The following is a 27412-nucleotide window of genomic DNA, read 5'->3' as shown; positions in this document are numbered from 1 at the left end:
TGAAAAATGGAAAAGGGTTTTGTATCCAAACCATGTCAATATCCGAGTAAAGAACATTTATTCCCATTTTAAGATAGTTCAGTATATGTGACGGTCTCGCAGAAACTAAAGTACTAAATGCCGCACTTCCATAACTCGCTGATTCTTGAACTGATTCGTGCCCACTTCTTGTAAGTGACACCGTTTCTGACTTAAATTCTCTCAACTTTCTATAAACAAACTCATCTTCTGCCACGACAATTATCGAATACGTAATGTTGAGTTGCTGATAAGCCCAATACCAGTTTCTAAAAAAGTCAAAATATGCGTTGTTTACTGCAAGAAGAACTGTCCAGTTTCCTCTGTGAGTACGGTTCGTATGCACACTCTCTCGTAACTTATCGGCATTATCCCATTCTGACATATCACGTGATCTCAAACTTAGAAAACAAAACATCAGACTGACAAAAAGCACAGACCAAAACAACAAAACAATCCTTTTCCGCAAATACTTTCTTTCCATTTTATGACAAAATGGCAGGTCTATATGTTATGAATCAATTTTAGAACGGTGAAAACGAACAGCACATTGATATTCAAGAGCGTGTTTACTTAAATCGATGTAGGCCTATTTGCAAACGATCATGTTACTGAATAATTATTATTATATATTCTATGGTGGCTAGTATGTGCTCTGTGGCTTTTTTATTATTTCGATGCGGCTTTGTTGTCTTTTTGCTATTTCGACCCGAAGGTTGTTAAGTTGTTCATGTAATATTGGGGGCAGTGGTGATGTTTTAAATATTTGCATTCTTCGTGCATGAAACCTGGGATTACTAATGAATAATTCAGTCAAGAGCATAACGCTGTTTTGACACAGATAACGAACAGAACTGTTTTGAATGAGAGGTCTAGCATTAAGAAAATGAAAAACAAATCAACAAAATTGTCTATATGAAATGTATTTCCATGAGGGTGCAAAATATGGGAAAATAATGCCATATTCAAAACTGGTAAAAGTCTCACCATTTAGTTTTATTAACACATTTTAACATATCTCTGTTGCACTCGTGAAAATATTGCATCTGGTGTTCGCTCCTGAAAGATATTTCAATCTAAACTGAAACAAACAAATATCCTCTATATCGGCAATGAAATGCAAAATATTGAGCAATAGCATCCAGATGTTTACTTAGCATTCCATACAATTATGTAAACTTATGTTCTCTTAAAAAATAAATTATTTTAATTTTGGTGGGTATCGTCTTGCCTAACATAACGCCTCACTGCTAATCCGCACCTGTATTTGTATTTATAGTCGTATCAGTTCAAATACTAGTCTGACAAGTTTTAATCCCGCGGGTTTTTCATGGGCAAATTTAGTGCAGTGACAAGTACATTCTTTATCGGAAATTCGTAGAGGACAGATCGTTTACAAAAATTCATAGGAAAAGAATACGGCGGAAAACTGCAGTGCTACTGTTTTTGAAAATTCACAATTCAGATGAGTATACATTATATATTTTCTTTAGATGTCTGCGCTTATTATTTTGATTGATGAACTTTCTGTGTATACGGCATTTGCTTATATCCTCTGGAAAGGAATGGAGACACGTGTTTTGTCGTACAGTCAGCAAGATATTAGTTATTTTGGTATTATTCAATCACTGACCGGATCAGTCTGAAGCGAATTTTAGTTTAAAAAATAAACAATTCTCAGTCATAATTATTTAGGGACTTAAATCATATGTACAATATGCAAGTACTGGTGTATTGAGGTTTATGCATTTCTAACGTACATTGTCTAGAATACTCGTGTTGCGGAAATATTTTCTAACATGATTTTGTAACGTTTGGGTTAATCAAAGAATTTTTCTTTGTAGCCTAATATATTTTTTAAAAAAATTGCAAACTATTACGCCATTAAATAAAAGAAATATACAAATGTTTGTTTCTTTTCTAATTGTCAAAATTAAATTTAAATACCTTGCTTCAAATGATAAAAAGCATGCTGCATATTCTAGTTATAGCCAAACAGATCCGATGAGAAAGGGACGACATACAATTAATTGGTCCTATGCCGTTTTCAACAGTATTTCAGTTATGCAATGGCGGTCAGATGGTGGAAGTGATTGTAGAGGCTGCATAGAGGAAAATTGTCATGTAATAAGGTAATGTAAGCTGACGTTTTTGGTTTTTTTTTTCATGGAAAGAAATAGGCTATTTTAACTTGATTAGCTATACCAGCAAGAGAGCGTTCCAGTTGGGTTCGTACCATGACATGAAACGTTAACAGCTGACAAGAAAGATACGTGTATATTGGATGTTTTACTAATGTAACATCTTGGTAAGCTGCTGTTTGTTTCGAAAGAAAGGTAAAATATATTTTCAATTTTATACATCAGCAGTGTAACCTGGATCTCAACTCTTGTAATGTATAATAGTAAATGGTAAGTGATGCTTATGAAAAGTAATAACAGACTGTCACAGTTCTAAGTCGTAAAAATATTTTTTCTAAAGCACGAAAACGACATGATTAAATCAAATAATTCACGGATTTATACATAATTATATTATTTATTTATTGTAATGAAATTACAAAGCTCTTTCAGAATTGTAAAAAAAATATAATGCGGACATGTTCGAAGTAAGGTAAAATGTGCTTTTCATACTTGAGTCTGGTTACTGTTTCTGAAAGTATTTTACATAAAATTAAAATCCATCAAAACAACGAAACTTACGGAGAACGGTGCTATAGAAATAAAAACACAAACATTCTGAGCTAAATGGAATAAGCCCAACTACTTGGGAGTGCGACGAGTGATTTCCCATGAACCAAGTTACTTGAACCGGATTTGCTAATACTTCGCATGGTTGCGTTCTGCATACATATACAAGGACTTATATAAATTAATACAGATTATTGTTATATTTTGAACAATATTCAGCTATAAATGTATTTCTTAAAGACTAAAATATGGATTTGGGTTATCAATTTTGTTACACGCTAATGAAATGCATACACATTAATTTTAGACGCAGTTCTAGCCTGTACGCTTTGATGCGGATAATCCATTACGTCAACAACTGTAACACCAGCATTAACACAAGAACAGCGGTCAAACGCTGGTATAAGGGGCTGCAGAAAATTAAAACTAATGTCGTCAACCGGCTGTTTAAACAGTTTAGCTACAAAATAAATAGATAATACATTTTGACTGAAACCTCCGCAAAAGGTTTCATGATGACCCTGGCTTATAGTAATCGAGCTATTGGATAATATGGGTTTAACTGTATATATATATAAATACCCTAGCACCCACCAATAAATTAATCAGATCGACAGGTACATTTTGTATTAACCTTTGTTATCAAGCAATAATGCACCAAGCTGTGACATTGCATTGATTCCCAATTATCATTACAACGTCAGTAACTGGTGGATATGCAGAGGATATAGCTGGAATATTCCAGTACGGGCTATGTCGAATCCCTTCGTCTATGTTTGACAACATTTGATTGCTAAAGGAACCTCAAAATCTATTTTAGCTGACTGTCTGTGGAAATCAGGCATTGTGAGAAATCGACAGATGACCTTTCTAATGTGCAGTTACTGTATGGTATGTACGGTGGTGTAGAGGTGACATGCACTACTCTTTTTTTCCAATTGCACTTCTCTTTTTTTGTGTCGTTCCCACGAGATACTAACTCGAGGAAACGTATTAGTATGTCGTGCAAACGAGTTACTAAGTCGTAGGAACGACATAAAAAAAAGAGAAGTGCAATTAAAAAAAAAGTATTGCATTGAAAAAAAGGTGTAGCGCAATAAAAAATAGTAGTGTAATAAAAAAAGAATAGTGCAATAGAAAAAAAGAGTAGTGCATGCTAGCTATGTCGAGGGAACGACTTACTAACTCGTGGGAACGAGTTAGCTATGTCGTGGGAACGACTTACTATTTCGTTCCCACGACATAGTAAGTCGTTCCCTCGACATAGCTAACTCGTTACCACGACATAGCTATCTCGTTCCCACGAGTTAGTCAGCCAATCAAATTGTTTGTTATATTTATTATACCTGTGATCATCATGGACGACCTAGCCCCTGACAATATATAGGGACTCGTGTCCGGCTGTTTTTGTCACCTTCAGTCAATCTGCGGTTGGAGAGGGTCTGACCACTCGTCGGCTGGTGTTAGTCATTCCGTCGGAAATACTCGTGATTGCCGACGGCGGAGGACGGAACGTGACCCAGACACTGTCTGTGGGTCAATTACTAGCTGCGTTTTGCTGAGTCAATCCCTCCGGACTCGACTGGTGAGCGTTGGAGAATGTCGGATCCCTCGTCGAATGGAGTCGTTCCCTCGGGGATACTCCGGTATAGCGACGGCGGATATCCGAAAATGGACCTGGACAATATCATTTAAGGTGACAACAATCAACCGGAGATGGGCGTACGTATAGGTGACATTTCAGGTATTCCCGACGGAACGACTCATACCAACTGACTTGGGGCCCAACCCATTTCAACTCACATAAGGTCTAGTACGGGTGGATTGACACCAAAGGCGACACAAACCAGCCGTAGATTGGCCTACATGCAGTGTCAGAGGATATATGGGGCCTCTACCGTCGGCATACCAAAGCAAGCCCTTACGGAACGGCTCATACCATCCGACTTGGGGTCCAACCCTCACTATTACCGACGGAATGACAGATACCACCTGATGGAGGGTTTGACCCACTCTAAACACCACCAGACCGAGTTCGGGCGGATTTACTCTGGATGAGACAAAGACCAACCAGAGATGGGCCCACATACAGTGTCAGAGTTGACTAACTCGTGGGGACGAGATAGCTATGTCGTAGTTACGACTTACTATCTCGTGGGAACGAGATAGTAAGTCGTTCCGACGACATAGCTATCTCGTTCACACGAGTTACTTAGTCGTTCCCTCGACATAGCTAGCATGCACTACTCTTTTTTTATTGTACTATTCTTTTTTTATTACACTACTCTCTTTTTTTTGCGCTACTCTTTTTTTTCCAATGCAAAACTTTTTTTTAAATTGCACTTCTCTTTTTTATGTCGTTCCCACGACTTAGTAACTCGTTACCACGACATACTAAGTCGTTCCCTCAAGTTAGTATCTCGTGGGAACGACATAAAAAAGAGAAGTGCAATTAAAAAAAGAGTAGAGCATGTCACCTCTGTGCCACCGTAGGTATGTGTTCGATGGATGTTCTTTCCTCCAACAAAGTCCATGGCACAGTTGTAAGCCAATCGTGGTATTTGGCGGATGTACGAGCGGTCCGAGCATTAAGAACGTTGCGCTTTTTCTACGAACAAAATGAGTAAGTGGGACAAGATTAAAACTTTCTAAGGACGAGCCATTCAATTCGAAAACAATATATATTCCTGAGAAACACTGATCACAAATAGAACTTGCTTTTGCTTCCTTGCAAGTATCAACAAATGGTCTTACTGTAAAATATGCCACTGCTGATGCCGACGATTTTATTAAAAAAAACTGCGGTTGATTCAGTTATTAGTCAGAAAAAGATACGGATTTTTTAGTGCTTTTTCTCTACTATGCTTAGACAGGCTCAAAGAAAACGTATTTCAGATCTTGTACAAGACATTTAAGGACAAAGCCTGCAGAGTTTGGGAACTGCAAAAGACAAAAGTTGCTACATGGGGAAGAAACCTGTCGTTTATTACAGTCCATGTATGCGCTAACAGGTTATGATACGACATCAAGAATTTATGATTATTTTTTTGCGGGGGATGGGGGTTGGGGATTAACGCCGTTTTTCAGCAGTATCTCAGTCATGTAACGGCGGGCAGTTAACCTAACCAGTGTTCTTGGATTATGTACCAGTACAAACCTGTTTTCCGCAAGTAACTGCCAACTTCCCCACAAGAATGACCAGAGGACGAATTATTTCAGAATTTATGATAAAGGATCATATTATGGCACGCCATTTGTCCAATAATTACGTGAACCACCCAGGTTCACGGTCGAAAAACTATGATTAACGATCGCTAAAAAGGTTTTTCGAACGTAAAACCAGGTTTTTCGAATATTAACCTATATTTTCGAGCGAAAACATAAGATAACAGGCGTAACCATAGTTTAAGCTCGTGAACCCAGGTTTACATCCGATAAACTAGGTTTCTCGACTGAATTATGAATTTCGGTCGTTATCCTTAGTTCACGAGCGTAAACCTGGGTTCACGAGCGTAAACTATAGTTTACGAACGTGAACCTATGTTAACGACCATGAACTTGGTTTGTAAACTATGCCAAGTTCACGGTCGTAAACATAGGTTCTCGCTCGTAAACTATGGTTCAAGGCAAGCCAATTATCTAATAATTACGTTGTTGGTCAAAAAACTAGGATTATCGAATACTAATCGATATTTTCGAGCGAAAATATAGGAAAACGGGCGTAAACTTTAGTTTACCCTCTTGAATCCATGTTTAATTTCTAAAAACTAGGTTTTTTCGATTGAGCAAGAACCTATGTTTACGAGCGTGAACATGGGTTCACTAGCGTAAACCATAGTTTACAAACGTGAACCTATGTTTACGACCGAAAATCATAGTTTTGTTCGAGAAACCTAGTTTATCCCAAGTTCACGGTCGTAAACATAGGTTCACGTTCGTAAACATAGGTTCACGTCCGTAAACTATGGTTCACGTCCGTAAACATAGGTTCACGGCCGTAAACCCATGTTCACGCCCGAAATTCATAGTTGATTTTATAATCCTAATATATCGACCGTAAACCATTGTTTACGTTTGATAAACTAGGTATCTCGACTGAACTACGAATTTCTGTCCTTATCCTATATTTACTGTTGTTATCCTATGTTTACGCTCGTGAACTCCGGTTCACGCTCGTAAACCATATTTTACGAACGAAAACCTATGTTTACGAGCGTGAACGTGGGTTTATAAGCGTGAACCTACGTTTACGAGCGTGAACTATGGTTTACGGCGTTATCTTATGTTTTCGCTCGAAAATATAGGTTAGTATTCGATAAACCTGGTTTTACGTTCGGAAAACCTGGTTTATCGTTCGTTGATCTTAGTTTTTCGACCGTGAACCTGGGTACGTTCACGTAATTATTGGACAATTGGCGTGCCATATCTGCTATAACAACAGTGGCTTACGTACGTGTAGTGGCATACAAGTTTAAGAAGTCAATGGTTAAAGATTATATTGCTAAAGAAGGCGAAAAAACTTTGGTTTACCTTTTCGGTGGATTTCAAGAGGCAGACTAGACATGCTACAGTACAGAATATTTACAATTAAGGTAATGACTATTGTAGTACAACAAGCGTACCGGTTTTCATTCAAGCTGTTTCCTGGTTTACCTACAGACGCAGACATGGGTTGGTAATGACACTAATGTAGGGATAATACACGTTTTTTTTGTGTATTAACGTCTGCAGAAGCCCGCGGGATTGTTTGTGACCGAGACCGAAGGTCGAGGTCACAAATGCAGACGTTAATACACAAAACAAACGTGTATTGTCGCTATTCTTGCATATAAAAAAACATTACGCGACAACTTTATGTATTGTTTTCATACGTGATGACTTGACGATTCACGTACATTTTTTATTTACCATTCTGTTGTTCTTGGAAACGGTAAACATGTTTTAAATATCCGTATCCAGGGCACAGAAATAAACAACACTATCAAAAGCACATCCTGAAGGTTTTTAAACGATTTTTTTTATCTCTCGTTATTACAAACATAAAATTACCAGTAACTGTTCATATCAGTTCACAATTTGGTGGACTCGAGCACAATTTCAATAATAATAACTTTACATTCGAGTTATTTTGAGTACGGACACAGTTGGAGTACGGATGAGTACGAACGTACTGTCAAGCTTCCAAGCTGTTTATATAAATTCTTCGAGAAATTAGATAAAAACATACCGACTGATACTTACCAAAATCTTAAATATGATTCCTAAAAACAAAGAATCGCACAAGTTACACGCGATTCTTTAACATTCACGGTTGTCTACAAAATCTGAAACGACGCCGAGTTCTAAAAGGGGAGTAAACAAGGAAAGAAACGAGTACGAACATTGTTGGGGGCAGCGCATTTGGCGTTAGTTACTGATACAGCAAAACATTCTATGGTTTAGATTGCATCTTTTATGCTTCAAGAAGAGGTTTTTATGAAAGAAACAAGACGCAGATACCAGATGTCAATCTGCGCAGAAATACATATACGTCCCTGGGAAAGTATTTCAAAAATAAAAATCGGGTATTAACAGCACGTGAATTACCTTGTTTGCACACTAATTTTCTCCCACTAATACATAGGCGGATCCAGTGAAAAAAAGTAGTTTTTATGCAAGAATCTTTAAATGCGCTTGAATTGAGTTGCGAACTTATCAACAGCAAAATAGTACTAGTGAAAACTAGACTTCCGGCCGCACCAGAAAGGTAATTTGCTACAGTTGATTCCAGATGATGACTTTTGACAGAAACATGGATTTCAGTGCTCCATTGGTTGCGGAGATTATACAAAGGTATTAATTGCTCGATTATGGTCGATACTGATCTTGATGATAATAAGCAGACACTATATTATATACTGTAATACTTCATTTGTATTGCCACTGAACCCTTCTACGTTGCAAAAATGTCTAGGTAAGGCACTTTTAATGCTCTAATATGCTGCGTAAGTGGAATTGATTTTTTGGCGGAAACCTTTTACACATTTGGAAGCGTTTATGAAGACGAGAATAAGATATTCGGATATAGCCATTCAAAGATACGGTACTCTACATGGTTATGCTATCATCAATTAGTACGTAACATTAATTGCAATAACGTGTTTTGAACAAAGTAAACAGTAGCTTCTCTATGGAAAACGTAAAGCAATAAAAATAATTATCAAGGTAATAAGTGCTCCTGTTTAAAGAATTTTTTTTTCACAATCCACAATGTATGTAGATGTATGAAAGGAATTTAAGTCCAAAGCAACATCAGAAGTTATAACATTGGATTAGCCGATGTTTCAGAAGGAATCATACATCATCATTAATTCTCAGTCGCAGGTCTCTACTTCGAGAACTATTGTACTATGTTTAGGCGGATTTCATATCGATATCTGTTTTAAAGTTTTAGAAACACTGGACACTTGATGGCAGGTTAAGGTTTGGTCATTTTGGCATTAACTCTGCTGTTTGAACTTTTATGTTGCAACCAGTCTTTGCGTAAAATGTAAGGCTTTTAGCACTATCCGACAATATCGGTAAGATAGCCCCAGGGGAATAATGCTGTTAGGCCGTTCTCGCATTGTGCATCCCATTCTCTATGACCACTACCATCACCAGTTACTTTGCAGACAGTATAAGTTCTATAAAAGTTATCATTATTTACCTACATTATAAAATAATGTACATTTGTATTTTCCTTGCTGGATCGTACTTGGTGGTACTGTTTTCGCACCGGTCTCTTTTTGTACAGTTCATATGAAAATTCTGTAACAACGTATTTTTCCCCTTTCTGTATTATCATTAAGTGTAATTGTCTTTACAGTGTTTATATATTTATATAATGTGTATATATTTTCTTTAGTCTATCTCAAGGGGGGTATTCGATCTACTCCTTACCATGGAAAAATATGGCGGCCAAAACTGAAAATGTGTGTTTTTCTTATTTTTTTTTTCTGTTATTACAAATATTCAACTTTACGCGGACATAATGACAATATCACAGCATTTTAAATGTAATCCGACGTTGTTTTTTATAATAATGGTTTTATGGATTGTGTACGCGTTCTTTAACCACACGCACATACTTTAGCTGCAGTAACTCCATATTTTGCCGACTGGTCACGAACGAAACAAAGTGTAGACATATCGTTGGCATGAACCTTATGCTGGACTAGGATGTGCATTATCACATGTTTCATACATCTGCTTAAGGGACTTTCACACTTCATGCATAAATGCGGAGAGATTTTAAAGAAGATAAAATACCTATTCCTAAATTGATAAAATGCTCATGCGCGCATGTAATATTCAGTAGTTTGTGAATAAGGATGTGGTACTATAAACAGATGTCTTTGCACCGGCGCTTGAAGCTATATCAATAAATATATATGCAGGTTATATTTCTAAGAGAATATTAAGCGGTGGGATATGATAATGCATATATTTATTGATAGAGCTTTAAGCGCCTGTGATCTTTGTGAAAATACAGTCAACAAAAAATATTAAACTTTTGTATAAAGAAAAATATCTTTTATACAACACCAATATAACAAAAAATATGTTGTACTCCTGAGATTTTCTTGGAAAGTACAAGGTTTGCTGATAACGTCGATCACTTGAAATAGATGTTGAAAAAGTGATTAATTTAAGTTTATTTACATGTTGTTTTTTTATTTACATGTATTATAATTTTTCCACGGCTTCTCGGCGATTCACTGCAAAATGTATTACCGCGCTGGACGAACGGTAACTCTAATCATACAACAGGGGACAACATAAGTGGCAGCACGCGTATATTAAAAAAAAATGATTTTAAGAATTTCTTATAAAATAATGGGTTTGATTAAAAAAAGTATCATCAGTATATGAAAATTATTAATTTCTACTGACCTTTATAAAAAAAAGTGTTACTTACAGCGGACTACTTTCTTCCGCGCACTTCCATCATAGTTTTGGACAACAATTACAAATACAAAATGAATTAATAAAGTCACATATAAACTGACTAAAACTCAAGTCAGAATAATTGTAGTTGTTAATACAACTACCTACTTGTTTATTACTCACCTACTGGTTGAAAACCAGTTTCGGGGACTATAGGAATGCACTTTTCCGTCCGTCCGTCCGCAATTTCGTGTCCGGTCCATAACTCTGTCATTCATGAAGGGATTTTAATATTACTTGGCACAAATACACCTCATAATAAGTCGATGTCTCATGCACACCTTTCAGACCCCTAGCTCAGAGGTCAGGGTCACACTTGGCAGTCAAGCGTTTACATGGCATGAACAAGGTTTGTTTCGTGTCCGGTCCATAACTCTGTCATTCATTAAGGGATTTTAATATTACTTGGCGCAAACATTCCCCATGATGAGACAACGTGTCTTGCGCAAAACTCGGACCCCTAGCTTAAAGGTCAAGGTCAGTAGTGGAGGTCAAAGTCAACAGGGTTTTTTTCCTTTCCGGTCAATAACTCATCCATCAAGAGATTACAATATTACTTGGCATGAATGTTCCCCATGATGAGATGACGTGTCGTGTGCAACACCCAGAACCTTAGCTTAAAGGTCAAGGTCACATTTGGAGATCAAAGGCCAATAGGAATTTTTTCTTGTCCGGTCTAAAACGTTTTCATGCAAAACAGGATTTAAATATCAGTTGACACAAATATTCCCCTAGATGAGACAATGTGTCATGCGCAAAACTCGGGCCCATAGCTGAAAGGTCAAGGTCACACTTGGAAGTCAAAGGCCAAATGGGCTTTTTTCCCTGTCCAGTCTGTAACTCAACAATCCTTAATGGGATTTTAATATTACTTGACACAAATGTTCACCACCAGTGTCATGCGCAAGAACCAGGTCCCTAGGTCTAAGGTCAAGGTCACATGTAGAAGCCAAAGTCAGATACAAGAATGACTGTGCGGAGCATTTCTTCTTCATACGTGGAGGGATTTTGGTGTAACTTGGCACAAATGTTCACCACCATGAGAGGGATTTCTTGCGCAAGAACTACGTCTAAGGTCAAGGTCACACTTAGAGAGGTCAAAGATCAAATTCAAGAATGACTTTGGTCGGAGCATTTCTTCTCCATGCATGGAGGGATTTTGATGTAACTTGGCACAAATGCTCACTACCATGAGGCACCTTTGTTTTTAGAATTACTTCCCTTTGTTGTTTATATTGTAACTTTTTTATTACTGACTCTAGGGGAAAATTGAGACCACTTTTCTGTGGTACAACATGCATGTTATATCCAATTTTTATGTGTATTTTGACTTATCTATAGTTATAAGTGGACTTGTATTACATAGATTTTTTTTTATTTTATTTTATTTTTTTGTTTAACTTCCCTTTGTTGTTACTATAAATAAAAATAGAGAAAATTAGGTGCCTTCCAGTAGGGGACTTTGTATTGCATACTTCATTCACTTGTTACTTTGAGAGATAAAGTTTTCCTTAAACTGCATTATCAGTTAATTACGTTTAGATGGTATTGCATTTACAACTTGAGCCCCGAGTTATACATAAGTGACAGCAGTGTCGTGCAATACAGTCAGAATTAGATAGTGCTTGACTCCCTTTTTATGCTATCATTGCTATAATTATTGTTGAATTGCTGTAAATAATAGGATTTGGGTTATTTATGGACGATTTGGGTTAATTACAGTGATAGCTGGACCCCAGAATCACATGTTATATCATGTACAATTGTTAAAGGGAACCAGATATTTGTTAGAGCAAGCACTCGTTGTAAAACACTGTGTATAAATTTGGAACAATCAGAACGCGTTCTATAAATAGCATCAATCAAAGCTCACGTCTGCTAAGGTATAAATAGGTAGATGGATGACAGAGAGATCATTCTGTATCCAGCGATTGAAGAAGGCACATCGAAGATTCAACTAATAATTTATCCCAGTACCTTGATGAGGAAGTTATTGCAACTACACTGTCAGGGCGGATAAAGCATTAAAAAAAACATTTGAAGTTCATAGACTAAAGAAGAGTTGTAGAATTTCAACAAGGTTACGAGCTATAGGGCCAGCGCAAAGGAGTTTTACCTTAAGGAGGTAGGTTACCTTCATATTTGTATGTGCGCATGTCCAACCGGAAGCTAACGTGACGATTTACGACAACGTTTACGACAAACTAAATGTGTTTGTATATTCATTCTTCTGAAAACAAATCATGAACTCGTCTTCGATCTGATGCTTTATGGTTTAATAATGCAGAAATAATGAATAAATTGCCGCAGAAACGCTTCAAAACATTGTTGCCTTAAAATGACGTCACTGACGTCATGACGTTACGTGTCAGTTACCGCGCAAAATTAATAGCTTTTATCTTGAAAGTACGTAATTCTGTACATTTTCTTTATTTTAACTATTTTCAAATAACCATTTTTTGCTGAAATATTTTTATGAGTCTTTTGCTCTGAATAATAACCAATATTTTGCTTCTTTTATGTAGTTATATTGAAATGTTATGCGGAATGTAAGAAAATGGATGATGGCAAACAATGTTATTTGGAATATAGTTGGGTAAAAGGTTACTTGTTACGGCCATTTTCAAATAAAAAGTCTAGCAGTTTGATCTGTAATACCTATTTTTCAGGTTCCATTGATAATTTGTTACTTACATACTAAAACTAAGATCTAAAATTGTCCAAATTTCAGTAGAAAATTGTAGTTTCTTAAATTGAATTGATGTTACCATGGAAACGAAGCCCGTGACCTATGTATCTAAATGTAAAATTCAAAAGCGTTAACACTGGTCTATTTCAGAAACACAGCTTCGGCTTTTTATTTTCATTTCAACAATATCCATGAGAATAATAGCAGCACGCTGAACGATTTTTCCATGAAAAATGGCAGACGAGGGGTACTGCTGTACGTATTCTAAGCTATGAAATTTGTTTGAATAAATGCAAATAGCACGAAAATGTAACCTACGTTAGAAATAATATGTTTTAAAGCTACATCAACCAGAAAGATAATCTTATTCAATATTTTTTTAAAGAAATTACGATAAACAACAAGATATAAGCTATTTTAAACATCTCTGTTGCCATGGCTACTTTAAAATTTAAGAAAAATAGGGTACCATATAAAGTGCTTGGTATTTTGCTAATAATATTACCCAAATATTTCATGTTGGTCAATAACAGAATGGCACTGAAGCCGTCAAAAACCCCTATTTTTATACATAGTTGTTTAAAAATGAGAGAAAATGCGTTACCATGGAAACAAGAGCCCCGCGACATATACATTTTAAGCTTATATTAGAAAGATAACGTGCATACCAGTAAAATTATCGATTATGCAGACTTCTACGGATATCAATGAAACTAAAATACACTAAAAAGTGTTTAATACCTATTTTTTTTTCCCTTTAAATAGAAATCCCTTTTGGAGGTCTGTTTTTAAAACCTGGAAAAAAATTTTTGAATTTGAAGGGACAGAGACAAACGAAATTAGATTGTACAGTTAAAACTTCTATACACGAAATAAAAAAACATGCTGGGGTTTCAACAAATTTTTAAATTTTCCCCTTTTGTAACAAGTATCCTACCTCCTTAAGGATTTTTTAATGCTACAGACGAGGCAAATATAAGCAGCATCGGAAGCGAAACAGAGAGCCAATTTGTAATCTACTGAATAAAGGAGATTCCAGCTTATAGACTTTTTCGGTATTGGCGAAGTACACCCAAAGGCACGGGAATACCATATGGTATTAATGCAAACATGTAGTAGCATATAGGCGCTGACATCCACGGTCAGGGCAGTCTTAGTGATTGCATTTTTAATTAAAAAGAACATAGGCTAGCATCTGGCGATGGGAAACTTACGTTATTGTTCAAAGACATTGCTGAAGGGAACTTCGACCAAAGCCCATAAGTATATTATCTCCACCTATAGGAGTTTAAGGGGACCTTTGCTACATTCACAGTTCATACAGCAATGCGGAAAGGGGTGCAATTCAAAAAATCGATGGTGGGAAAATAAAAAACATTCCTAAACGATATAATACTGAGGACACCTGAAATTATATTTTGTGGATAAGGATTGGTACTAGAATGAAATAGGAAAACAGAGGTGTTTGTGAAAGTACATTCAACACAAAAATTAAGCTTTTGTATAAGGAAAAAACAGTTTTTTACAATAACATGCCAAATTTTTTAAAGGGGAGAATTTTCTTTCAACACACCAGGTTGTTTAAACAGTAAAAAATTTAACCCCACTCATTTCACCGGGGAGGGACGCCATTTTTCTCATTGTAAAAAATGTAAAAAAAAATCAAGTGGGATTAGCATTGCGGGGCATAACTGACTTAAAACACAATAATACCTTAAACAGATATCTAAGATGCTACACAGTCAGGCGGTTAAATCATAATTCGATCACTTAAAATTTCATCTTGAAAAGGGGGTTAATTTTTTTATTTTTGTTTCATGGTTTTAATTTTTGCCACACTTCTCCGATTCACTGCAAATTATTACTGCCCGGACAAAGGTAACTCAATAAAGAACGGGGACAACTAGGTGTCAGCACGTTACTTTTTTTAAAAAAAAACATGTCGTGATTATTTTTTCTTATAAAATAATGAATCCTATTAAATTTTCCCCTTTTTAATATTAGAAAATTATTTTTTTTTGTGGACATTTGCAAAAAATATTACCTACAGTGGACTTTTTGCGCATCAAACGGTTTCCGCTTCAGTTTAGCACTTCCGTTTTCTTTTGACAACAAAACAAAACACAAAAAAGAATCAAAAAAGTCACTTTTAAACCGACTGCTACAAAATCATGCAAGTAAATTTTGTTACAACATTTTACTGTTTGTTCGTTATGAGATAAAATTTTTTCTTGAACTGCATAAAACCCTTAAAAAACGTTTACAAATTTCATTTTCAACTTATTTTGACCCCCTTTTTTTTTTTCGGAATGACACATTCCGTGCAACTCGGGCAAACAGAGTTTTGAAAAGTATGGTGGAAATTCAAGGACAAAAAAAATACATTAAAATAGGATAACTGAATTCGTCCCCGTTTTGATCATTGACATTCCTGCGTTATTATAAAATTTTGTGAACAGATTTGAAGTTGCTTTGCACTATACAATTGATTGGACCTCTCAACCAAAATTTAACCTTTTTTTAGGGATTTTTTTAAAACGTACATTTTTTAAAAGTTTTTTGAATGTGTTTTGATATTTTTAAAGGGTTTTCAAAACCAAAAACCAAGTTAAAAATAATAATGGCAACATTCAGGCCTTCATTTAAGCCACAGACTTCTGTAAGATAAATGTTTTTAATGTATAAGGGGAAAATACTCTTTAGTTTTTTAATGTGGCATTCCTTGACCCCGTACTTTTTTTATGCACACTTTGAAACAAACTAAATAATGTGTTTTACTCACATATGCCAAATGAAAAGCAAGAAGTGAACTTTTTCATATTCTTTCTTTTAAATTAGAACTGTAGGACATTATAAATGTTTGGACAAAGGAAGCACTATTTTTTTCGCACCAAAAAGTCTTAAATTTTTTACTTTGAATGTTACACAAAAGTCTTATGTAATTCAACAAAACTTTTTTTTTCATTTTTTTCATTTTTTATTTTTTTGAGCAAACCTTTGTTACTTTTTAACAGTTGAAAAAAGTATTTTATTTTATTTACCAAAAACCTTTACTTTTTTGCAGGTAAATTTATAATCCCCACCCACTTTTTTCTAATTTTAAAGTATGCTCCCCTAACGCGATTTTGATTTAAGATTTTATAGCTGAAAAATTGAAGATTTTTGCCTGGGCCCCGAAAAACTACTCATAATTGACATCATTTTTTGAAAATTGGGACACAAACTTTAGACAAGGGAAACCAGAGGAAAATTCCCCATATATAAGATATTTGGCTCACCAACAAAATTTTAACAAAGTTTTAAATAAATTATTTTTCCATCCATTAATTTCATGTATTTATTTTTGTAACCCCCGTAGCAACCTTGCTGAAAAAAGTTTTAAAACCAAAAAAGGACATTCTATTTGTTTGTCAGCTATCAAACATTTTCCCCCTTACGATTGGGCCCATTTTTATTGTTTTAAGATACAAAGGCTAGCACTTTCCCCGGGCATATAACACGTTTGTTTTTTTGTTTGCTTTTTGGGGGTTAAACGCCGTTTTTCAAAAGTATTCACCCTGTAACGGCGGGCGAAACCTAACCAGCGTTCTGGGTTCTGACCGACAAAAACCCGTTCTCCGCAAGTAACTGCCCAAATTCCCCCCATAAATACAAGGGGAGGCTAATATTTTAACACAAGTCGTTATTTAAATGTCCGGAGAACATACGCCCTGCCTGAGCTAAGCGGGCGGGCCTGGAAACATCTAAATAAAAAGTATGGCAGACAATTCGAGGACACATTTTAAATGACATAAAAAAGAGGATAATTGTATTTTTGTCGGGTTTTGAATAGTAGTTAGATGAATAAGGTGGCCAGCGCTGTTTGACCTCATTTGACCTTTTACCACTGGTTAAAACTGACCAATGCCGGCCAATTTAAAACCCACAGGTTTTAAACCCAGTAAAAAGTTTTAAATACATATGATATAGATCGGTTTACAGAATAAAATATATTGTTTGGAAGAAAGAAGATTTACTGATAATATAAATCCTTATTATGTTACAGCAAAAAAACGGGAGAAAAATGATAATGGCTACCTGTTCATCTTGTGGAAGAATAAAATCAAAGTTTGTTAAAAGTACAGGGGGTAATTTAGATATTCATAAAGCAATGTTACCTTTATTACCTAAGAAAGGTTTAACACTTCCAGGATATAACTATTGTGGGCCAGGAAATCCTTTAGATAATGGACCTCCTGTTAATGAACTAGACGCAGTATGTATGGACCATGACTTTTGCTACAACAGTGGTGTAAAAAAAGGTACATGTGACAAGCAAATGCTTTCCAATTTAAAGAACACTAAATCAAAAACATTTGGAGAAAAGATTGCAAAACATTTAGTTGTAAAACGAAATACAAACTTGGGCTTGGACGTAAGTCCCCGGGAGCTAGAAGCTCACTCGGACAAAAACAAAAGTCAAAAAAACGGGAAAAGGGGGTAGAGTATTTACTCGGACGTAAGTCCTTGGGAGCTAAGAGCTACCGCAGGCATCAGGGGACTAAGGTCCACTTACTCAAAAAGACCCCCGAAATAACATGGAGTGATGAATTAGCAGAAGAATTACATAAACCGATTAAACGGAAATTTACGAAACGAAGAGTGATAGTTAATGATATTGATGATACTTGGTCTGCTGATTTAGTTGATATGCAAGCTTTTTCAAAATATAATAAAGGTGTAATGTACTTGTTAACCGTTATTGATATATTTAGCAAATATACTTGGGTTATTCCATTGAAAAATAAAACTGGAGAATCTGTTACTGAAGCATTTGAAAAAATAATTTCTGAAGGTAGAACAGCTACAACTTTATGGGTAGATGAAGGAAAAGAATTTTATAATAAAAAGTTTGAATCATTTTGAATAAAAATAAGATTAACATGTATCATACTTTTAATGAAGGAAAAGCTGTAGTAATTGAAAGATTTAATAGAAGTTTAAAAAGAATAATGTGGAAATATTTTACAGCAAATAATACTTAAACTTATTTAGATAATTTACAGGATATGGTTGACAAATATAACAAAAGAAAACATTCTAGTATAAAAATGGCACCAACTGAAGCCAGTAAAAACTTAAATAAAGGTACTGTTTACTTTAATTTATATGGTAATTTAAAGATACCAAAGACTAAACCAAAGTTTAAAATTGGTAATCGGGTTCGCTGAAGCAAACTTAAACGACATTTTGAAAAAGGATATACACCAAACTGGACAGAGGAAATATTTATAATTTATGGAATTAATAATACAAATCCCAGAACATACACTATAAAAGATTTAAATAAAGAAATAATTCAAGGTTCCTTTTATGAGCAAGAACTTTTACCTACTAAACAAGAGGTTTTTAGAATAGAAAAAGTTATTAGACGAGACTACAAGAAGAAACAAGCTTTAGTAAAATAGAAAGGTTATATTGAAAACTTTAATAGCTTGCTACCATTTAGTGAATTGGAAAAAAATTTAATTTAAAAAAATATATTATATAAATAAGTAATAAAAATCTAATGTCTAATGCAATAGAAACAATAGATCAATTAATTTTTCACTTAACTAAACTTGCTGCTTATAGAAAAAGTAATAAGTTTTGTGGAAGAGTAAATACAGGATTACAAATTACAGCAGGTATCTTTGGTTGCTAAGCTGCATTAGCACTTGTTCCAGCTATTCCGATATTTGTAGCAGTTGCTGGCGCTGTTCCATCAGTAATTACAATATTTATTAATAGACTAAAAGTTGAAGACAAAAAAGCTATTATAAAATTACATCATCACAAAATAAAACAACTTATAACAAAAGCACGGATTGGAAAAGTAAATAAAGAAGATTCAAATAAAGTTATTCAGGATATTTTTACAATACTGTTAGAAATGCAGAAAGAAAAAGTCTATTCAATGCCTCTTGAAATGCATATGAATGGAATTTAAACTTAACGGATATAAAATAAAAAAAGAAGAAGAGTTGTGTTAAATTTAGATTGCTGAATTTATTTCTTTACGTGCGTTTTTTAAAGATTTTTTTCTATAAATATATTATATAGATGGTTAATAGAAAGGTAGATAATGATATTTCAATAAAACTATCTTGTACTTTAGGAGGAATATGGAACAAAGAAAGAGAAATAAAAGAATTAAGAAAAAAAGAACAAGAAATAAATTCATATAAAAAGGTAAAGAAAAATGGAAACGTTATTAAATCAAAGATTAATCAATTAACCGGTGGAAATTTTAAAAAGGTAAAGAAAAATAGAAACATTATTAAATCAAAGATTAATCAATTGACCAGTGAAAATTTTAAAAATAAAGTAATTGATAGATTGGAAAATGATATAGATCCTTATTTTTTTTTTAAAGAATGAGAATTTATTTGAATGGACTTATGGTTGTTTAATGTTAGTGCCTCCGGCAGAAGAGGAAAGTTAAATATTATGTGATTGTCCCAGACCAAATAATCATCGAAACAATCCTAAAAAAGTTATTGGAACCATTATGATACTAATAAAGAAAAAATATATAGAAGCACTTACGCAGCATCAAAAGACCTTGATATTAATTCTGGATTAATAAAAATGTGCTGTGAAGGGAAAAACAGAGTAAAAAGGGGAATATCAAAAACTAATGTAAAAAGATATAAATTTAAATATTTTATTAAACTTTATTTTATTTATTTTTTTGCTTAAAGATTTTTTTTCTAAATATAATATATAGATGGCTGTTAGAGAAACTGAGAAATCTACAAAGCAATATTAAAGAAATTTGAAATTAAAATTACATATAGACAAAATCCAAAAAATCATTTATATTTAAATATAGAAGACTTATTTGATATTCTTAAATCTGAACTTGAAACTTTAAAAGGTTTAAAAATAAATGTTGTTTTAGAAACAACTTTTACGAAAATGGATAAAACAGATACAATATATAAACAAGCTTCTTTTATATCAAAGGCTTTAGAAATTAATAACACGATAAATATACTAAACCAACACAAGTTTACAGAGGTTCTCATGCAGTTTATAAGTTTATTGAAAAAATGCTTGAGGAAGAAGAGTATTGTAAGAAAATATTTAATGAAAACTTTAACAAAGTTTTGAGAATGTCTAAAAAAGATGAAAGTGAATTTAAAAAACAAACCTCTTGTCATATTTGTGGAAAAGAATATTAGGAAGATGAAAAACAAAGTTTTCCGAAAGGACCAAAGGTCCGAGATCACTGTCATGTAACAGGAAAATTTAGAGGAATTGCTCATCAAGACTGTAATATTAATTTTAGACTAACACGCAAAATTCCTGTTATTTTTCATAATTTAAGAGGTTATGATGGTCATTTTATTATGCAACAAATAGGAAAATTCAAAAAAGAAATTAATGTAATTCGTAACAATATGGAAAGATATATGGCATTTATGGTAAGTGATTTGATTTTTATAGATAGTTTTCAATTTATGTCTCATTCATTGGATAACTTAGTAAAAATCAAAGCCTTGAGATGTCTGGTGGTTGCGGGTTTTGCTAGGTTTATTTTCATTTTAAATGCCAATCTATAAATATACATGTATAAGAAACAAAAACTAATATGCCTTGATCTAAGATAAACTCTGCCTGACCTTACACGAACAGCTGGAAGTCAGTGATGTAACCATGAGCTGGACAGAAAAAAAAATTAGCACAAGCTTATAATAATAAAATTCCACATACTTTTAGATTAAAACATGAACAATTACGTGGAAACTTTCCTTTACTTTTAACAAAAACACAAACTAATCAAATTGAAAAGTCTATTAGGAATAAGAAGGGATTAGAAATTACGATTATTCAAAAAAAATAAATGTCCAGTCAAGGTCAAAATGGTGGATTTTTAGGAGCTTTGGCTGGTTTGTTAGGTCGAACAGTACTTACGGTAGCTGCAAAAATATTAGGACCGTTAAGCACGGGCGTTTTGTCGGGACTAGCCAGTACCGGTGTCAGTAAGTTACTTGGAAATGGTATGATTTCGGTAGCTAATGATAAGAGATACATAATATCACCATATCTTACACCTAATCAAAGAAAAGAATTAAGGGATCTGGAGTAATTAAATTGACAAAAAAACAAAAACAAGACGGTGTCTTCTTAGGTATGCTTGCGGCTAATCTAGGAATACCTTTGATTACATCCCTATTGAGTGGTAAAGGTATATAAATTGACTCTCAACGAAGGCCTTACAGACGAATTCCTATTGTAAAAAAAGTAAAATTTATAAACAAACCTATTTCTAACTTTGAAATTGAACAATGGGTAAAACAATTAAAAATTAAAAACTTTAGGGGTGTATTTAGTAGAAATAATCTACCAAAAATAAAAGAATCAAAGGTCGAATGTGGAATTATAAATTTGGACGACTCTTTTGGGTCTGGAACACATTGGGTATGTTATATTGGTAAAATATACGTTGATCAAACCAAGGGTTTTCTTCATAGTACTTTGTATTTTGATCCATTTGGACTTCCTCCACCGAAAGAAGTAATTAAATATATACCCGGAGTAAAGTATAACAACATACAATATCAAGACAAAACAAGTGTATTGTGTGGTTATTATTGTTTATTTTTCATAAAAATGTTACAAGATGATATAAACATTTATGATTTATTGTATAAAATACTGAAAGTAAATAATGTAAAACATAATGAACAAACAATTATATTCTAATAAAAAAGGGTTAAAATGTATCAAAAACATAATCTTCTTTACTACTATCAAAAATGCACCCATAAACGTTATATTCCATACTACTCCCAAAAGCGTATATTCAACCATGCGTATGAGTATGGCATACTCCTACGGTTGAGTGATTTCAACAACATCAAAATATCATAACATTAAGCCATGCGTATGATTATGGTATAATCCTATGGTTGAGTAATTCTCACAACATGAAAGTATTATGATATTCAATCATGCGTATGAGTATGGCATACTCCTACGGTTGAGTGATTCTAACAACATGAAAGTTTTATGATATTCAAGCAAGGTACACTTAGATGCGAAAAGTTTGGGCACGGACGGTCTTACATGTAGCGAGTCGCAATATTGCACTTCCCCAATGAGCAAAATTTGGGTGGCTATTTTATAAATTGCGTGCATGTTTTGTGCTTTTAATTAATGGCAAGATCAGGATTCTCATACAAGAATAAAGAAAGTTATCAAAGCGAAAGGTTTACATCATCCATGAAAAATAGCGTGCCAAAATCATCAATTTTGCACCTTTTGAACAGTCTACAATGATCCCGCTGCAAGAACACTGTCCAATTTTATTGCATTTCTTAATTTAATAGTCCTTACTGAACGTCAGGACATAAACGGAATGGGGGCCCATCCAGCTCGTTTTTTCGGAAAATAACGAAAATGTTCCTGAGTATCAATCAACAAGCACAGAACCCTTCCGTGAATTGAATTTTTCCGCGAAATGGTGTCTCATTGATCATACAAAGCTACCAGCAGTTAGTTTTCCAACTGACATCAGAATTTTACATGTATCGGCTGTATAAATTTTCTAAAGAATTAATAATCATTATCTCTCACCTTAATTTACAGACATCCAAAATCACGATGTTCTCTTTATAACAAATATTGACGGGGGCCAAAATTCGAAAGTGTACCCTGCTACCTTCAACCATGCGTATGATTATGGTATAATCCTACGGTTGAGTGATTCTCACAACATGAAAGTATTATGATATTCAACCATGCTACGGTTAACATTCTTTTCTTGAAGTCTTCCGATGATATATTTTGTTTTTAACGGTCGTTGTCTTTATAAAGTCTTGCATTTTTCACGTTGTAATTCGTCTGGCTAATAATATCTTTGTAGAATTCTTGAATACCTAAAAAATAAACAAAATAACATTCAAAAAACCCATCTCAACATACTTATTCTACAACGTATAAATATATTGTTTACACTGGTAAATAGTTAAACATATAATTATTTTCTTAAGCTTGTTAAAAAACCGCCTCGGTAGCCTAGTGGTGAGCGTCCGCTTCAAGTGCGGGAGGTCGTTGGTTCAAACCCCGGCCGAGTCATACAAAAGACGTTAAAATGGCACTAGCAGCTTCCTCGCTTGGCGCTCAGCATTAAGGGGATAGTGCTGGGACTGGTGGGGTATCATGCCACGTGTCTACGGCGTGATATTCCAGTGAGGCAGCACTATAAAGTTGGGCATTGTGCTCACTGCTACAAGCAGACACCGTCGTTTATATGACTGGAAAATTGTTGAAAAAGACGTTAAACCCGAACACACACATAAGCTTGTTAAAAAATAAAAAGGTAATAAAATAAAACTTACATTTCAGTTGTTTAAATTCCACTTTTTTCGTTATAATACTTAAGGTATTTCCGCAAATTGAAATTAGAAATCCATGTGAAAAATTAGAACCCTCGAAACAGCTTTCGAAATGCAAGGGAACAAAAAATATATTATAAAAATTGAAAAGATATATCTGTAGGTAAACTTGCGAGCATGAAAGCTACGCTGAACCCTATCTCCATAGTACTTTGGAAGAAAATGAGAGAACATTTTTGGTGCAAAATTTCGGTATCGTATGCAACCTAAATTGCTATAAAACATTTATTTTCAAATCAAAGAAATGCCAAAATAGTGCACACGAGCGTTACTTTTTCAAGAAAATGTCGTTAAACATCTAATGCGCAAAACACGTGCACAGTTTTTCTAAAATATTTCGCCGCCATGTTTATTTCAAGGTATAAAATATATGATAGTTCTTTTACCTGAGATTTCCTTACTGAAATATGTATGTCTCCTTATTCATGATTAGAGATATCCATTTAGTATAGTTTTTCACTGTACGATCTCCTTAATCTGTTACCGATCCTTCACATTTAAAGAATAAACGCAATGTGTAATGATAGTTTTTCGCTTTACACACCTCCCTTGGGCAAGAAAGCCGTTTCACTTAGAATTTGTAAGCATCCGCTGACAAAATATTACTGAACGATCGAAACTTTTCTGAAATAAAGTTGAATTTCAATCATTTTCAAAAACTGGAAATATTACACATTGTGTTGAATTTATAAATAAAACAAAAACCCCCAAAATAAACCATTTTAGATCATAGTCTTTTCCGGGAGCTACCGGTATACGTTTCAGCCGAACAACGCATTTCAAGATGACACAAAACTGATTTCTCTTCGTAAACAATGTCAAAGTTCACCTGAGGAACATTGCTGAAAAAGTAAAAGTGCTTACTTGTTTCAGTTTTACGTCCTGTAGAAAACAATCAATTTTCAACTTTAAATGCATAGATGTTCTATAATTATTCCAATATAAAACAAGAGGGTCATGATGACCCTGGATCGCTCACCAGAGTAATATGTTTCAAATGTCAAACTGATGATTTTTAGAAATTTTTTGGAAAATTTTCCAATGTACAATCAAGTAACCCCTGGGGCGGGGCCAATTTTACCCCGGGGGTCATGATTTGAATAAAGTTTGTAGAAGTCGACTAGGCAATATTACATATCGAATATCTAAGATCTAGGCCTTCTGGTTTATTTTAAGCAAATTTATGAAGATTTCCCAATGTACAATAAAGTAAACCCTGGGGCTGGGTCAATTTGACCCTGGGGGGTCAAGATTTGAACAAATTTTGTAGAGGTCCACTAGGCAATGCTACATGTCGAATATCTAAGCTCAAGGCCTTCTGGTTTATTTTTAGAAAATATTGAAGATTTTCCTATGTAAAATCAAGTGACCCCTGGGGCTGGGTCAATTTTGACCCTGGGGTCATGATTTGAATAAATGTTGTAGAGGTCCACTAGGCAATGCTACATGTGAAATATCTAAGCTCTAGGCCTTCTGGTTTATTTTAAGAAAATTTTTGAAGATTTTCATATGTAAAATCAAGCGACCCCTAGGGCCGGTCAATTTTGACCCCGGGGGTCATGATTTGAACAACTTTAGTAGAGGTCCACTAGGCAATGCTACATGTCAAATATCTAAGCTCTAGGGCTTCTGCTTTTTGAGAAGAAGATTTTTTTTTAAGGTTTTCCTATGTAAAATCAAGTGACCCCTGGGGCGGGGTCAATTTTGACCCCGGGGGTCTGATTTGAACAAATTTTGTAGAGGTCCACTAGGCAATGCTACATGTCAAATACCTAAGACCTAGGCCTTCTGCTTTATTTTTAGAAATTTTTTGAAGATTTTCCTATGTAAAATCAAGTGACCCCTGGGGCGGGGTCAATTTTGACCCCGGGGTCATGATTTGAACAAACTTGGTAGAGGTCCACTAGGCAATGCTTCACACCAAATATCTAAGCTCTAGGGCTTCTGGTTTTTGAGAAGAAGATTTTTAAAGTTTTTCCTTTCGGTTGCCATGGCAACCAGAGTTCTGCATGGAATCCAATTCTTTGAACAATTTTTAGAGAAGACCATCCAAGGAACATCCCGGTGAAGTTTCATCAAAATTGGCCTGTTGGTTTAGGAGGAGATGTTGTTTAAAGGAAAGTGTGGACGGACGGACGGACGGACGGACGGACGACGGACGGACGGACGGACGGACGACGGACGGACGGACGCCGGACGGTGAGCGATCACAATAGCTCACCCTGAGCACTTTGTGCTCTGGTGAGCTAAAAACCGTCCGATCTTTTCCGTGAGAAATAAACGAAGCAAATTTAACTATTTGTTTACACTTCAACCATGTGAAATTAAAGGCATGTATTATCACGAGACTCCCGTGCATTTTGAACCTCGTGGTGAATAAACTGAATTTACTTTAAAGTATGGTGTCTCAGTTGAGCCAATTATTTGTTCATTTCAGAGAACATACATTAAAGAAGTGTTTATGAGATTATGCATATGTACGAATATTTACTAGTCTACTTTATATTAACGACGATAGAAAACAAGTGTGCACTCGGCAAATAGCAAGTCTATCATTTTCAGGTGTATACTGAACATTGATCCCAATGTTCGTAATTTTCAGATAAAGAACTCGTTATCCTTGGTTTCGTAGACAGTCTTAGTACTGGACCGCTGTTTCTGCTGTCAACACCGCAGTAATGTAAAGTCAATGTCCATTTCTATGCCGGAATTTCAATGCACATTTATTATCAGTTTAAATCCATGAAAATGTGAAAAAATATCATTGTTTAACGAAGAACCAAGATGCAGAAAAGTTACTTTTAAGATATTGCTGATTTTAATCATCAGGTTTTCGCGTGAGAAGTTCAACTGATTGCATTTTGTAAAATGTTTCGTAGTTATCTATAACTGTATACTTGTATTACCTCCTAACATATTTGGCTGTACATTTTTTCTGCGATTTATTCTCACTGTGTTTTCAAAACATGCTGCATTATTCTCATATTGTTTAAAAAGTCGATAGATCAAAATTGGTTAGTTTACGAGGCATGAAACATCTAATAAGGAATCACTATACACATCGAACTTGTCCCAGACCAGTATGCGGAAATACTGTGGCCTAATGTTTCAAGATTGTCTAAAAATATTTGCATATATCGTGATAAAGCAAATATTTCGATTTTATAATTTATAGATATACAATCACGTATGAGTGAGAAAGTTACGTTAAGTAATTTCGGTAGTTACCGCAGGAAGTGTCGAAAATTCCATTTCCATCAAATTTTCCGTGAGATAAGCAGCGCGTAAGTACATAAATTTCACTATAATAAATTAAACCTTTCTTATACTTGCACAATCCTTGAAAAGAATTTTGGATCGTTGCCAAATCTTGTTCACATTAAGTCTGAGACTTGTCTTACAATTTTAGGCAGTTTGGTACACCATACGTACAAAAAGCATTGTCCGCACATTGCACTACTTTTATGTATGCTGAAAATAGCAATATGTAAAGATTTATTTTCGTTTTAATACATGAGGTGGTCAGGTTTGAAAAAGGTTTTTGTAATAAGTTTAGTTCTATTCAGTAAGACAATTCTCCTATGTGTCACAGGTGTTAAATTTAATAAAAGAATAAGTTCCAA

The 27412-nt window shown here is 34.6% G+C and overlaps 1 protein-coding gene across 2 annotated transcripts in view; it reads right to left on the bottom strand.

Annotated features, from left to right (window-relative positions):
• Positions 1-27412, bottom strand: part of LOC123547568 (uncharacterized) — a 77200-nt gene that overhangs the window by 37445 nt on the left and 12343 nt on the right. Inside the window, exon 1 of one of the 2 annotated variants that reach the window (XM_053551830.1) lies at positions 24176-24501. The exons of the other annotated variant lie outside the window; for it this stretch is intronic. The gene's annotated coding sequence lies outside the window, so the exon portion shown is untranslated. Of the gene's footprint in view, positions 1-24175; positions 24502-27412 lie in introns of those variants that run through there. 2 annotated transcript variants of the gene reach the window in all.

The sequence above is a fragment of the Mercenaria mercenaria genome, chromosome 9, assembly GCF_021730395.1.
Source record: "Mercenaria mercenaria strain notata chromosome 9, MADL_Memer_1, whole genome shotgun sequence".
Classification (NCBI taxonomy): domain Eukaryota; kingdom Metazoa; phylum Mollusca; class Bivalvia; order Venerida; family Veneridae; genus Mercenaria; species Mercenaria mercenaria.
The sequence above is the reverse complement of the archived record's forward strand: the minus strand, read 5'-3'. Positions and strand labels throughout refer to the sequence as shown.